Source organism: Tupaia chinensis, unplaced genomic scaffold (assembly GCF_000334495.1).
Source record: "Tupaia chinensis unplaced genomic scaffold, TupChi_1.0 Scaffold145093_1, whole genome shotgun sequence".
Lineage (NCBI taxonomy): Eukaryota > Metazoa > Chordata > Mammalia > Scandentia > Tupaiidae > Tupaia > Tupaia belangeri.
In genome coordinates, this window is record NW_006204954.1 from 1,667,125 (window position 1) to 1,677,982 (window position 10,858).

At 42.4% G+C, this 10,858-nt stretch overlaps 1 pseudogene; it reads left to right on the forward strand.

Moving 5' to 3' along the window:
- Positions 1–5,745: 5,745 nt before the first annotated feature.
- LOC102487557 (cytoskeleton-associated protein 2-like) lies at positions 5,746–9,286 on the forward strand (annotated as a pseudogene).
- Positions 9,287–10,858: the final 1,572 nt, after the last annotated feature.

Sequence of the window (10,858 nt, forward strand, 5' to 3'; positions counted from 1 at the left end):
CCCTGCGCTTCTAGAAAATGGTTGTTAGTGAACTGAAGTGTTTGGAAGGTACAAAGCTCTTTCCTGCGATCAAAACATGCTGTGTAGGCCCAGCTCTGTTGCTTAGTGCTTAAGGGAGCTGGATTCCACACTGCCAACCACAGTTCAAATCCCAGCCTCAGCAGCTTGAAAAGCATACTGGGTATACATGTGTGTGCCCCAAATTCTGGCAGGATGAAGAAATGGAGGAGAAGAGAATGCAACATGACTATGCCCCATGGAGGGTGCTTTCTTCCTTTCTTCCTTTCTCTTTCTCTTCTCTAGCACACACCCTCTAGCAATGAAAAAAACAAAAACAAACAAACAAAAAACCAAACAGGTTGTGTACACAATTGTATGCCAGGCATGTCTGAGGGAAGAAAGATTGGATTCATGCACAGAGGTGTGTGGATTCCTCCATGTTTTGAAAACTTTTGAAAAGTAATTCTACTGATGTGTTGTTTCTCAGAACACTGCAAGCCGAGAGTAAGAAGGCATTACCACAGGAATAGATAAAGCCTAATTAGGAGCAGAGTAGGAAAACCGGGCTTTTGAGAAAACTTACTCAGATAACTTCCTCCTCCTCCCATCTAGTGTCCTTGCTCTATAAATAGTGAAGAAAGCGAGGTGAAATTAGACTGGGCTGATCTTAGAAGCAGACTGGATTAGAGATAGAGGTATCATGTGTCACCATGAAGGGAACGACTTTTAATAAAAGGCATGTGCAGAGAGTAGTCTCTCAAGAAGCAATGATCTCAATTCCCAAAGATCTGATTTTTATTTCTTGCCCTAATTTTCCTCATTTCTTGGACAAGAATTCCATTTGACTTGTCTATTTCAAAGTTGATTTCTCTCATTTCTTCCTGGGTAGTTGGTATTTACAAGTTTCTCTAGGAAAATTTACATTTTTTTCCCCCTCATAGGGCACATATGCTGGCTGGAGAGAGACAGAGAGAGACAGTGAGAGGGAAAGTGAAAAATCACCACTGCGGGGGGGAGGGGGGGAATGACCACACCTCAATCCCTTCTCCTCCATTCTCTTCCTGGGATTTTGGGCATGTATGCATATGAACCCAGTGTGGGTTCAGGACCCAAACTGCAGTTGGCAATGTGGGAGTCCAGCACCTTAACCACCACACCACCTGCTGGCCCCACTATTTACCTAATTTGATTCTTTGCTTATAGTCTTCTCACTGATGCTAATGGGTAAACTCCAGACTTGGTGCTTCCTGGTTGTCCTGATTTTGTAGGCATTTGGGGTCAATATTAAAGTAATAACAGATGATAAAAAAACTGGGTCTGGGGATCAGCAGTTAGTGTAATGGCTATGTCGCTGGACTTCCATGTAGTCGACCGTGGTTCGCGTCCCAGACAGGTGGCTTAAAACTCACGCCAGCCATGTGTGCGTGTGTGGCCAAGATCCCGAGAGGAGAATGGAGGAGAAGGGATTGCAGCGTGGCCATCCCCCCTGGGGGATGATTTCTCACTTTCTATCTCTCTGTCTCTCTCTGTCTGTCTCACGAGCGCACATGCCCTATAGCAAAAACCTCTCCAAAAAAAAAGAAAAGAAAAAACTGGGTCTAGGATATCTAAATACCTACTGATATAGTAGGAAAATTTAGGGTAAAGATAGATGATGGGCTGGACATAGAAATCTCATTTCTACACTACTTGACAAAATCGAGAGAGAGAGAGAGAGAAAGAGAAAGAAACAAAAATGTTACTAGTAGCAATGAAACAAGGGAAAGATTACAACTTTATGCCATCAACTTTGAAAAATATTGCCCAAGAAACCAAACAAGATTTTAAAATATTTTATTGCATTTGGTTACTATATATTTTTACAGCATACAAAATTATTTTTCTCAGCATGAATACTGTGTATTAGTCCAGTCAAAGATATTATTAAACATATTACCATCAACACCAAACAAGATTTTTACCTCTAATCCCCTCATCCGACCCCTACCCTATCCCCATGAAGCAAGACAGAAAAGTTAAGTAATTTGATTCAAAACATTATGAGTATTCCTTAATAACTCCCAATTAGGAGAGAAGGGACTAAGGTGACCAGTAGATGGGCCAGAGATAAAAAGAAACTTTTGAGAGAAGCTCCTGTCACCTCAGGGTATCAGTAGAGGCAGAAAAAAAACTGCTAGGGTTCCTATTATCTACGGTTTCCTATTGTACAAGGAGAGCGATTTAAAGTCATGGGACTAGATGCCACTCCAATCACGTAGGGGCTTCTTGGGTATAAGAAGTCTCAGAAAATAGAGCAAAGCTTGGGTACCATGGTAGCAGGTGCATGCAGCTGCAAAAGAACTTCGCCTTCTCCCTTCCAGCATCCCCAATCTGCTAAGTAGAACTCAGAGTTCAGCTTTAAAGTCCTTGTTCATAGAGGAAGACAAACATGTCTTTAATATTGTAAGAATAACAAGGACAATTCCTCCATATCATTTATCATATATCATACAAACAGAAAATGCTAGAACTCAACTGGGGCAGTTGACTTTTAGGGTCAGATAATTCCTTGGAGCGTGTGACTATGGGTGTGTGGAGGGAAGGGAGCAGGAACTTCTATGAATTATAGGCTATTTAGCAGCTGCCAGGGACCAGCCTCGGCGGGGGTGGGTTTGCTTGATGGAGGCGACGCTGGAGGGAAAGAAAGACAAAGGCCTCGTGCTTTTTCATGCATGTCCTAAGCCGGACACCCCTCTAAGATCGCTCTCTGAGGAGTGACAACTGCTAGGAATCACCGTGACTTTTTATTGAAAATGGGATACATGCAAGTAAATGGGAGAGGGGCTACGTGTACTAATGATCAATTCATAATGTTTTAACAATAGAAACCATTCAGGGTTTGATTAAGGGCAAGTCTATTAATCATCGATACAGTTCAACAATTGTTTGATTGATGAAAGCAGGTTCCTGGTAACTTCAAGCAGTGCAGTTTCAGGAAACAGTTCCAGCAAGCAGAGTTAACTATCAACCGATGTTCAGCAGCAGCCATCTTATGATTACTAAAAGAAAATCTCAAGCATAGATATTAGTTCTTATGGATTTTCATAAAGAATGATACTTACATAATTCTATAGGGATTTAAAACGTAAGGAATCCTAATATATTTACCTATCCTGAAGGGGTGGAGTTAGTGTTCACTAGATGAGGGCGAGGATACAGCCTTTTCAACTGGTGGTGAAGTGACTAATAAGTTAATGAAAAACTTTAAAATGGGTTTATGGTGTTGTGGATACACTTGTGTAGCCTATGGCACCACTGTTATGTATTTTGTTAGAACATTAGTTACCATGGGACAAGAGTGTCCTCGGCCAGTTTCAGCCTAGTACTATTGTATGTAAAAAGGTTATTTATATTAAATGTGTATTCTTTTATAGTAGTATATCGGGGAGTCAGAGGGGGGGTCACTTCCCAGCAAGGCTATCACAGTCCCGGAGCGAATAGCAGGCGGCCTTGCCAACATGCTAAGTGACCCAAGCTTGTTCCATGGTCGGGGGGCGTACAGTCGCGGCCTTGCCAACTCACTGAACCGACCAGAAGCGATGCTCAAAGGTCAAGGGGTTCAGACGGGTCCTGGAGCCCCACCGGGTTGGACTCCTACAAGCAGCATCCCTGACCTCTATCTTCTGGAGTCCTAGACTCCAGCAGCAATAACCCTACCACCACTACAGTATGACAACCCAAAATGTTATCAGGCATCAGCAAGTGTTGCCTGGGAGGCAAAATCACCCTAAGTTAAGAACCACTGCTCTAGAGCCTAGATATAGCAGCCCACTTTAAATATGAATCAAAAGAAAAATAACAGAGTAATTATATAAACATATTATATTAAAACAATAAATGTGGGAGCCGGCAGGTGGCACGATGGTTAAAGGTGCTGGACTCCCACATGGTCGACTGTGATTTGCGTCCCAGACCTGGCAACTTGCTTTCTCATTTTCCTCCCTTCTCTCTCTCACTGTGTCCCTCTCTGGTAAAATTAAAATAAATAATGAATAAATAAATAAAATTAAATAAAATAATTTTTAAAAAATGAACTAAACACAGGAAACTAGGGGAATCAGCAGATGGCGTAATGGCTATGTCATTGGAGTCCCATGTAGTTGACCGTAGTTTGAGTCCTGGATCTGGTGGCTTAAAATCAGGCCAGGCTCATGTGCTTGCATGCCCAAGATCCAGAGAGGAGAATGGAGGAGAAGGGATTACCGTATGGCCATCCCCCCTGGGGGATGATTTATCGCTTTTTGTCTCTCTCTGTCTTTCTGGTGGGCACACATGCCCTATAGCAAAAACCTGTCTAAAAAAAGAAAAAAAAAAAAGAAACTAGGAAAAGATGTAAAATAAGTCTACTCTAGGAAAAAATATAACTCAAGGAAAAAGAAGAAAATTTCCCCAAACTTTCTCATTATAGCATAATTTATTACATATATAAATTTGCAAACAGCAGATGTCATAATGGTTACATCGCTGGACTCCCATGTTGTCGTCCTGCAATTCAAGTTCTGGACCTGGTGGCTTAAAACTCATGCTGGGCACATGTGTGTATGCCCAAAATCCTGAGAGGAGAAAAGAGGAGAAGGAATGTGGCATGACCATCCTCCCTGGCAGGTGATTTCTTGCTTTCTGTCTCTCTGTCTCTCCAGTGAGCACATACACCCTATAGCAAAATTCTCTCTCTAAAAGAAATAAATAAAAATAAATTCAACAAAGACCAGTCCTGACCAGATGGTTAAGGGAGTCATGTCCCACATTGCTGACCATGCAGTTTGAATCCCAGACCCTTTGACCTGAAAAACCTTCTGGTGCATGTGCTTGTGTGCCCAGAATCCCTACAGGATGGAGAGGGTTGGGGCCCTTGCTCTGGAGCTGCTGCATGAACCAGGCCCAGGGCAAGTCAGAAGGAAAGGGGCTAAGGCTGGAGGGCCCCTACAAGGGTCAGAGGCTATGCTCTTTTTTTTTTCTTTTTGAGAGGTTTTTGCTATAGGGCACTTGCAATCGCCAGACAAACTGAGAGACAGAGACAGAAAGCGAGAAATCACCGCCCAGGGGGGATGGCCACGCCGCAATCCCTTCTCCTCCATTCTCCTCTTGGGATCTTGGGCACACACGCACACGCACCCAGCGTGAGTTTTAAGCCACAGGGTCCGGGACGCAAACCACGGTTGACTTCGTGGGAGTCCAGTGACATAGCCATTATGCTAACTGCTGGTCCCCAGAGGCTATGCTCTTGAGGCTACACTCTCAAGCCTCTGTGGGAGCTGAGTCTAGGGCAAGCTCGATGACTTCCTTAGAAATTCCAGTCAAAATGTGCCTGAGCAGTTACTGCCTTATGCCTAAATTTCAGAGGAAACAACTGCTAGGTGCTTCTGTCTGTTAAAAAAAAAAAATTATAATAAGTGGGACCAGATCTGGTCCCTAGTCTCAGGGTGTTTACATATATTAATACATATATCTATACAAGCTGGGTATCCCTTATCCAAAATGCCTAAGACCAGAAGTGGTTCAGATTTTGGATTTTTTTCACATTTGAGAAAATTTACATATATATGGGGATCTTTAAAAGTTTATGGAACGTGTGTATTATGCAAATACTATGCATAGATTTCAAAAATTATTCACACAAAAATAAACACATACTTTAATTCCATTTTTGCATGAACTTTCTGAAGTCTCTTCATACATAATGAGATATTTTAGGGATGGGGCCTAAATCTAACCACAAAATTCATTTATTTCATACTCCTTGTACTCATTAGCCTGAAGGTAATTTTATGCATATTGCAGTTTTTGACTTGACCCATCTTATGGGGTCAGGTATGAAATTACCCACTTGTGGCATCATGCCAGTCCTCAAAAAGTTTTAGATTATGGAAAAGTGCAGTGGAGGCCGAAGGAGTCAGAAGGTTCGAGTCGGAGGGTTCCTCGCATGAGACGTCCCCACGACTACAGACTGTGATGAGCACCACAACAGTGCCCCTGGATCTGCAGCTGGTCCTGTGCCAAAGGACCCAGTCTGTGTTCAGAGAGCAAAAATTCAAGGAACATCTGTTAAGGAAAATAGTTTTTGCACATAAACAGGAAAATCAGATAGTATCTCGCAGAGGCCAGGAAATTATGGGCACCTGAGGTCCAGGTTGAAGAAGGGAGAAAAGTTCATAAACTTAAAAGAAAAATGGCTGATAAAGAAAATCCAGTAGATCCACAAGGATAAAAAATAATGGGGAAAAAAATGTATTCCTTTAAAACCTTCAAATGAATTAGCCAATTCAACTACACCAGTTGATACCCATAATTTTGAGGATGCCAATCAAACTCTGTAGTTGTTACTGATTAAAGATGATCCCCCAAATCAACATAAGACATTAAGTCAGGCATTTTACCTTAAGAATAATAATAAAAGGAAGCAAATCACTACAGAAAAACCAAAGCAAGATGTTAACATGCCCAAGAAACCTTTCCTTGGGTCTTATCATGGCCAAATTGTGCAGTCTAAGGCTAATTCATTTAGAAAACCTCTACGAGTCAAAGATGAGAGTGCCACAACAATAAACTTTCAACGACTGTCTCTAAAGTCACAAAGCTTCAGCCCATAAACACCAGCACTGGAACAGTGAAAAGTGGTAGATCCTCAGATATGACTGCTACCACTAAATCTGTGAGCACAGCATCCCAGGGCACACAACGGGTGTGACCTCCTATTAGAAATCCCCACAGGGAACCAGCAGTGAGCGTAATGGCTATGTCGCTGGATTCCCACGTAGTAGACTGCGGTTTGCGTCCCGGACCCAGTGGCTTAAAACTCATGCCGGACGCGTGTGCGTGCGTGCCCAAGATCCCGAGAGGAGAATGGAGGAGAAGAGATTGCGGCGTGACCATCCCCTCTGGGGGGTGATTTCTCGCTTTCTGTCTCTCTGTCTCTCTCTGTCTGTCTGGCGAGCGCACGCCCCCTATAGCGAAAACCTCTCCAAAAAAAAAAAAAAAGAAAGAAAGAAATCTCCACACTACTACCTGAGACACAGTGGAACAAGGCATCAGCAAGTCTTCTACCGATGTTACAATCCGGAAAGGGCCTCGCAAAAAAGAATGATTACAATAAAAAATGCTTTTACCTGGTGTCATGACCAGTTCTTCTGAGGGCATAAGACAAATTAAGTCACTGTCAAGACACACCACATCTGAAATTGTAGCCAGGCCTGCTTCATCTTCTAATACCAAACCAATAGAAAAGTCAAAATCCATGGGACCAGCAGTTAGCGTAATGGCTATGTCGCTGGACTCCCACGTAGTCAACCGCAGTTTGTGTCCCAGGCCCGGTGGCTTGAAACTCACGCTGGGCGTGTGTGCGTGCGTGTCCAAGATCCCGAGAGGAGAATGGAGGAGAAGGGATTGTGGTGTGGCCATCCCCCCCTGGGGGGTGATTTCTCGCTTTCTGTCTCTTTGTCTCTCTCTGCTCGTAAGTGCACGCACCCTATAGCAAAAACCTCTCAAAAAAAAAAAAGAAAAGTAAAAAGAAAAGTCAAAATCCATTGAGCAATGAAGACACCCTATAGTGAAAGCAGCTATTAACAGTAGATCAGCCCAGCCCAAAGAAACTGCAGAAGAGAGAACAGCTCGTCTGAGTCAGTGGAAAGTTGGCAAAGGAAGAGTGCTAAAAAGGCCCCCTAATTCAGTAGTTACCCAGCCTGAGCCTGAAGGACAAAAATAAAAAACCAGCAGGGTCCTTCTGGACTACCATGGCAGAAGAAGATGAACAAAGACTATTTTCTGAAAAAGTGAATAAAACCTTTTCTGAATGCCTGAACCTGATTAATGAGGGATGCCCAAAACAAGAAATACTGGTCACACTGAATGACTTGATTAAAAATATTCCAGATGCTAAAAAGCTTGCTAAATATTGGATATGTCTTGCATGTATTCAATCAATCACAAGTCCTATTGAAGATATCACAATTTATGAGCAGGCCATTCTGGCAGGAGCTCAACCTATTGAAGAGATGTGGCATGTGATTGTAGATATTATCACAATGAAGAATCAAGAAAAAGAAAAAGTTAATTTGGAGAAAAATACTGAGGATATTGTGTAACCAAAGAACAAATCCAAGAAGTTGACACTAAATATAAAAGGGATAAATGAGTAGGTGTAAATCTACAGCCAGGTAAAACAGAAACAGAGAATAAGCATCATCGAAATGTGCTATTTCCTGATTGTGAAGAGGAGTAGGATGACAAAACAAAAGATTCAACCTTTGATGTTAAAAATCCCAATACAGAAACTAGGGCAGGTTGCTTAATTAAAGATAATGTGTCTACTACTCCATACTTGGAAAGTGTAAAGAAAGAGGTGCAATTGGATGAAAAAATTCTATATTTAAAGAGTCGAAATTTTTTTTTATTTTTTTTTTTTTTTTGAGAGGTTTTTGCTATAGGGTACGTGAGCATGCCAGACAGACAGAGAGAGACAGAGAGACAGAAAGTGAGAAATCACCCCCCCAGGGGGAATGGCCACGCCACAACCCCTTCTCCTCCATTCTCCCCTCGGGATCTTGGGCATGCACACACACACGCCCAGTGTGAGTTTAAGCCACCAGATCTGGGACTCGAACCGTGGTTGACTACATGGGAATTCAGTGATACAACCATTACACTAACTGCTGGTTCCTAAGAGCTGAAATTTCTGACACCAGTGAGACAATCTCAATGTCTTCAAGAGGAGACTTTTTTTTTTTTTTTGAGAGGTTTTTGCTATAGGGTACGTGAGCATGCCAGACAGACAGAGAGAGACAGAGAGACAGAAAGTGAGAAATCCCCCCCCCAGGGGGAATGGCCACGCCACAACCCCTTCTCCTCCATTCTCCTCTCAGGATCTTGGGTACGCATGCACACACGCCCGGCGTGAGTTTTAAGCCACCGGGTCTGGGCCACGAACCGCGGTCAACTACATGGGAGTCCAGCAACATAGCCATTACGCTAACTGCTGGTTCCAAGAGAAGACTTCTAAGTGGCCAGATATGTTAAAAGACCATTATCCTTGTGTGTCTTCATTGGGACAGTTAACAGAGTTAAGAAGTGAAACTGATGCTTTTGTATGCCACCCTAATGCAGCACTGTACCGGTTGTACTCAGAGACCCAACAGCAGAAGAGGTGTGAAACTATGATAAGGAATGGGATTTTTATTATTACTGGTGTTAAGTTTGGTTTTGTATGGCTTGTATTTCCTTTAGGCCCGAAGTTGGCCAAGTACCTAAGTAGCCTAAGTATTCATGGCAGTGAGCTCTTTACTAACATTGATTGTCTAGCAGGAGTTCCCCTTCTGTGCATTGGAAAGCTAATCCCACTCCCGGTCTCATCAGTTTTTCTTTAAAATGGGTATATTTTGTCAACTTATTTACTATATTCCTTGAATATAATCAAGTTTGGGCATAGTCTTATTTGTTTACTTACTAAACGTAAGTACTAGTGATTCATAGTCAGAAAATGAGGTGCTCTAAATAAAATTTGTTTTGCATTGGGAAAAAAGTTTCAGAGCATGGAGCATTTTAGATTTCAGATTTTTAGGTTAGAAATGGTCAACCTGTATTTGAAGTACTTATTCCAAAATATATTTGCACATATGTGTTCTTGTGTATTGAGATCATGACTATGGCCACTAGGACTTTTTTTATTTTTAGTTCCATATTTTGCTTGAGAAATACTAAGATAAAATCTAACATATGGGGGCAGACAGTGGTGTTGTAGTCATGCAACTTTCTTTGAGGCTAATCCACCTGGGACGTTTCCAGGTTTGTATCCGTAGACCTGCCTGAACTTGCTGGGTGCTCACATGTCCATGATCTAGGCTCTCTGAGGCTGGAAGTGGGTTGTGGTATGAAGACCTTGTTGGGGATAGCCATCTCTCTTGTTCTCTCTTTCTCTCTCTTTCTTACTCATGGAAGAAAGGAAAGAATGAAAAAGAAATGAAGGGAAAAAAAGAAAGAGAGAGAGGGAGAGAGAGAGGAAAGAAAGATAAACAGAAGAAAGAAAAGGAGAAAAAGAGAAAAGAAACTTAAAAAATCTAAAATACTATAGAACTTCATAAACATGAATGGCAAAAAATAATCACAATATCAGCAGTATCCTCTGATTTTGTGACTTTTGACTTATAATGTGACCCTTGATAGTAGTGGACCTCAGTCTCCTGAGGTGAGTGTTACATTGGGGATTAGATGGAAGTTGTACATAATGCAAAGGCCACAGTCTTAGAGTCAAACTGAAAGGATAAATAGGATTTTGAAAAAAAAAAAAAAAATGGGACCAGCAGTTAGCATAATGACTACGTCGCTGGACTCCCATGTAGTCAACTGCGGTTTGAGTCCTGGGCCCGGTGGCTTAAACTCACGCTGGGCGCGTGTGCAATGCGTGCCCAAGATCCCTAGAGGAGAATGGAGGAGAAGGGATTGTGGCGTGGCCATCCCCCCTGGGGGTGGGGTGATTTCTCACTTTCTGTCTCTCTGTCTCTCTGTCTTTCTGGTGAGCGCATGCACCCTATAGCGAAAACTTCTCCAAAAAAAAAAAAAAGAAAAAAAATATGTAACTCACTTAGGACAGATGTTAGCTACTATGCACAAGCTTGCTTCTCCTGGGTCGCAAGTACTCCAGATGGCCAGCTGGCACCCATTTCATCCTAAAAATTGGGTGCTGCTAAAGGATGGGAGAGAAAGCAGTCCAACTTAGCAACTCCAAGAGAAATGGAAAGTGTCATGCAATGTGTTGCTGACTACTTCTTCAGGCTTGAAGTTGACAGGAATCAAGGCATGGGTACATCACATCTGACTGAAGCCTTGG